This window comes from Labeo rohita, unplaced genomic scaffold, assembly GCF_022985175.1.
Source record: "Labeo rohita strain BAU-BD-2019 unplaced genomic scaffold, IGBB_LRoh.1.0 scaffold_1593, whole genome shotgun sequence".
NCBI classification, from domain to species: domain Eukaryota; kingdom Metazoa; phylum Chordata; class Actinopteri; order Cypriniformes; family Cyprinidae; genus Labeo; species Labeo rohita.
Genome location: NW_026127773.1, coordinates 7,639 through 12,673, shown reverse-complemented (window position 1 = coordinate 12,673; position 5,035 = coordinate 7,639). Strand labels below are relative to the sequence as shown.

Here is a 5,035-nt window from a genome sequence, read left to right as displayed (position 1 = left end):
GTCTGTAAAAGTTTTTATTTTGTAGTTATAAACACACCTGAGTTTCTAATTTTCTGTAAGAACGTTTGAATTTCCCGCCTAACCGTTTTCCTCCCCCAGCGGCACTTGCGGGCGGGCGGTCGTGAAGCAGGCGGTGACAGGGATGGAGTAGTTATGAAAGCCCATGGATTACACTGGTAAGTTAATGTTTAACACGTCTGCACGTTTTGGTTTATTGTCTGTAAAAGGTTTTATTTCATACGGATGGACAAGGTATAACGTTAAATGCGTTTAGGTTAATATGAAGTTTCTGTGAGAAACCAAACCAATGTTTTCTACACCGTTTTTGTGAATTTACAATAAACATGCTGCTACCGTGGCTCTAACTTCGAGTATAATTTACTCCCATGCTCACTGATATGTCCCTGTGTATTATTTGTGAGATTATATACTTTATTCTTTTGGTGTAAAATTGTGTTGCCGCTTGAAGACGTTGTAGTTTTAGGAATATCTTTGGCCAATCGTGTTTACTAAAAACCGCAGACCTGTTCCCGCCTAAAGGTTTTAAGAGGAGAGCAATGCGAGGTTGAATTAATTCGTTAATTTTAATCCCCCACCCGCATATTTTGCATGTCTCTCTTAGTTAACACACCTGAGTCAGAGAACCAGCTTGTTAGAAGTGAGCTCCGTGCATTAACTGTTCTGAATGACATGGTCCCTGCATCGTGTTCACAGCAGGGGAATCCGTTGAAGTTTACTACACTTCGGAACGTTTAACGTTATTCACATATTTGCGCTACGCCACGGCATACAGCGTCACACACCGCTTCAAATGGAACATATCAGCTCGTTTCGAACGAAGCAAGCATATATGTTCCATTTGAATGTCATTAAAGCGTGGGAGACGTGACTTTAAATCGTATCTATTTACAGATGCATTTGTCACACTTCACATTTCTCTAGTTTCATCTGTGTGTGAAGACGCTGTATGCGGTTCCTTAGCGCAAATATGTGAATGAATGTTCTAAAGTGTAGTAAACTTCAACCGGTTTCCCCTGCTATATATATATATATATATATATATATATATATATATATATATATATATATGGTCTTTGGTGATTCATGTAATGCAGGTCAATGGTAACCATTCCTTTGAGAGTCAAAATATATACAAACAAAACTTTATATTTATGGCTCATGATGATACAGTGGTGTCTTATGAAATTAATCGATGCAAGAAACTGAACGGTATTTAAAAGATTGATACCTTCAATCCACAGGTGTTTCACAACAGTCTGGATCATTATTGTATATGAAATGTTGGCAATCTGAAAAGTCAATGTTCCCTATTTGATGGGTGCATATGAACATAATCTTACTTTTTACACAGGTTGCAGCATCCAGGATAGTCATGACTTTTCACAGTTTCCTAAAGTTTTATACATTTATTTTGACATCATGCGTTCAAGACTGATGTGAATGCATTCAGGATAGTTTGCGGAGGCTGTGGATTCAGTTTCTTGCATAGACTGATCGTTTCATTTCATAAGACACCAATGTATCATCAGGAGCCACAAATATTAATTTTGTTTTGCTTGTATGTTATTTTGGGGTTTTTTTGACTCTCAAAGGGACTGTTACCATTGACTTGCATTATATGAATCACCAAAGATCACAGTTTCAGTTAAAAATTCTTCTTTACTGTTCTGTTTTGTCATGTAAATATGTAGTGTACTTATGTTTGTCAATTTTATGTTATAGGTGACCTGACAGAAGAAAATGTGGAATTGTAAATACTGCATTTTTAGTTCTGAGAAAAGAGGAGAAATTCTTAAACACTATCGTCTGAAGCATGGAGGCCATACAAAGATTGTCCCTTTTCCATGCCCACACCAGGACTGTCTTTGCACGTTTCAGTCCATCAGTAATTTGCAAGTGCATCTTTCTAAAATTCATGCTAAAGAAGACCGTGAACATGCGAGTAAAGTAACACCACTTGAATTTAAGTGTCAGCACTGCGAGTTTTCTGAACCCTGCACAGAAGCAGATTTTCTAAGACACTTGCGTAGTAGACATTTAAAAGCAAATGAGAACATCCAGTGTCCTTACAGAGGTTGCATGTTTCAGACTCGTGTTTATGCAACATTCAATTCGCATAAAAGTAAGATGCATAGTGAACATGACAGGAGGATGATGAAGCCAGAAATTATTTCTGGTAATAGTGAGGAGAATGACAATGATGAACTCGAACCCGTTTCTTTGGATGAAATTGAAATTGAGGAAAATGAAGATCAGTTAGATAAGGTATCCTCTGATTTTGAGAGTCAATTAGAGCACAATTTAGCTGGTATTTTTTTAAAGATGCAAAGCGTTCTTCATATTCCAGCAAGTTCTGTTCAAGATATCATACAAGAATTAACTGAAATTTATAAGCTGTCTTTCCCAATGGTGTATAAGTCCATTTCAAGTGTCCTGAGGAAACACTATCCAGATGTTGATGATTCCCTTGTTACAGAAGTAGCAGATGTTGTTTCTAAGAGCAATGTATTTTCAAGGTGCTGCGACCCAGGTGGATGTTTGTCTACAATCAAAAAAAGGAACTCATTTGTGTTAAATGAATTTCCAGTGGTTATGCCTGTGGAGTACATGCTTCCTGATGGAGAGAAACCGTATGTTTATGTACCAATCCAGCCTGTGTTACAAACAATGCTCAACAAGCAAGACATTTTGGATAAAGCACTTTCAGTGCAAGAATGTGTAGCAAATAGCTACAGTTCTTATCGTGATGGTGACTATTTTAAAGAAAATAGTCTTCTCAATGGCGACGAATTTAAAATTGCTCTTGGACTTTATATTGATGATTTTGAGGTGGCTAATCCATTGGGTACATCCAGAGGCAAACACAAAATGTGTGCAGTGTACTGGGTGTTAGCAAACATAGCTGCGAAGTACAGGTCAACTCTTCACTCCATTCAACTTGCTCTTCTCTGCAATGCTAGCACAGTGAAGAAGTATGGCTACCAAAAAATTATGCAGCCACTTCTGCAAGACCTTGTCAATCTAGAGCAAACTGGGTTGTACATTGATCAGTTAGGTGCTACTGTGAAAGGCACTGTCTTATATGTTTCAGCTGACAATGTTGCTGCTCATTCTCTTGCAGGTTTTTTCGAGAGTTTTACTGTGGAGAGGTTCTGCCGCTTTTGCATGGCCACAAGAAACGAGACTCAGCACACTGAAGTTGGCACCAGAAACTTTGAACAACGGACTGAGAATATGCACAACAGGCACATTGAGGAGGTAAAACAAGATCCCTCTTTAAGTAAGTTATATGGGGTGAAAAGAAGTTGCCCACTAACTGATGCTTTGCAGCATTTTCATGCAGTGAGTGGCTACCCACCGGACATTTTGCATGACCTTTTCGAAGGTGTTGTGCCTGTTGAACTATGTCTCTGCCTGTCAGACATGATCGAGAAGAAATACTTCTCACTTGATTCAGTTAACCATGCCATTAAGACTTTTGCTTACACCTTTTCTGACAAAACGAACCAACCACAGCCTATTCCAAAGGGTTTCACAAGTAAAGGATCAATTGGCGGCAATGGCCACGAAAATTGGACTTTACTTAGGTTGCTACCACTTATCATTGGTGATAATGTCCCAGAGGGAGAGGGCTCATGGGAAATTTTGATGCTGCTTAAGGACATAGTTGAATTGGCAGTTGCTCCGAAACATACAGATGAGTCCATTCATGACTTGGGTTGCAAAATAACAGAACACAGAGAATTGTTGCAGTCGACCTTTCCTGATTTCAGACTTAAACCCAAACATCATTTCATAGAACATTACCCCCAGCTGATTAAAGCCTTTGGCCCACTCTCTGATGTTTGGACAATGCGCTTTGAAGGAAAGCACAAATTTTTCAAAAAGGTAATTCGTGAATCTCAAAATTTCAAAAATGTGGCACTAACATTGGCTGTCAAACATCAGAGAATGATGGCATACTATCTTGATTCGAGTTCATTTTTCAGGCCTTCGGTTGAAATGGAGAAAGTTAAAACTGCAATGGTTGCATCGTTTCCTGACCCTGTTAAGCAGCAGTTTCATCAAATGGCACCTCAGCTGAATACTGTGCTTGTTGCATCATCTGTGATGGTAGAGGGAATCAAATACAGTGCAGATATGGTGATCTCTGCTGGTTCGTGCTCTGGTCTTCCAGAATTCAAGCAAATATCACAGATTGTAGCAGTCAACTCAGAGATTTTATTTGTCTGTAAACAAATGTCAGCATGGTACACTGAGCATCTTCGGTCATATGAACTTTGTAGCAACCATTTCTCAACTCTCTGTGTGGTTAAGGTGTCAGAGCTTAATGAGGTTTTTCCTCTTTCAGGTTACATTGTTAAGGGCAGGATGATGGTGACACCTAAACGTTTTATTTTTTGCTGAGTGCATTGCTTTAATGTTTGCTGAGTCCAAGTAATAATTTTTTTTTTTTTTTTTTTTAAAACCTCTTCCGCAGTAGTCCAATCACATCCAGTTCCAGTGGATTGCAGTTTTATGAAGACAGTGACCAAACTTGGTATTTATAGTCATGCCAACACACATATAAATTTGTTGCAATGAAATTTTATTGATTTTTGATGTTATTAATTGGCATGTTCACATTTGCTGTCCAGATGGGTTCTCACGAGAAGATGCTCTTGAGGGTTATCCTATGTGATGGAGATATAAGGAAGATCATCCTTGCAAAGAAACCAGATTCTATTGATGACTTGGTTGTATCACTAAAAGAAAGTTTAAAGGTTGATTCAATTTTTCTCTTCAGTATGAAGATAAAGACTTTGACAATGCACTTTGCAATTTAACGGACATTTCAGCACTTCAAGACCGAGCAACAGTGAAAATAATTCCTGTACTCGAACTTACACCAGTTGATGTGGTGGAAACGTTTAATGACTCTGCAAGCACAGCAGACACAGAAATTCTTTCACCTCAGGAGAGACAGAAGCCCTGGCCAAATGACTTTGATATTCCTAGCTTTTCAGTAGATGTT

The 5,035-nt window shown here is 38.6% G+C and overlaps 1 long non-coding RNA gene across 1 annotated transcript; it reads left to right on the top strand.

Moving 5' to 3' along the window:
- Window positions 1–3,059: 3,059 nt before the first annotated feature.
- On the top strand, window positions 3,060–4,814 carry LOC127158603 (uncharacterized). Its single transcript, XR_007826198.1, has 3 exons — window positions 3,060–3,279; window positions 4,502–4,561; window positions 4,659–4,814. It is a non-coding gene; the product is annotated as an uncharacterized LOC127158603 (long non-coding RNA).
- The last annotated feature ends 221 nt before the right edge of the window (window positions 4,815–5,035 follow it).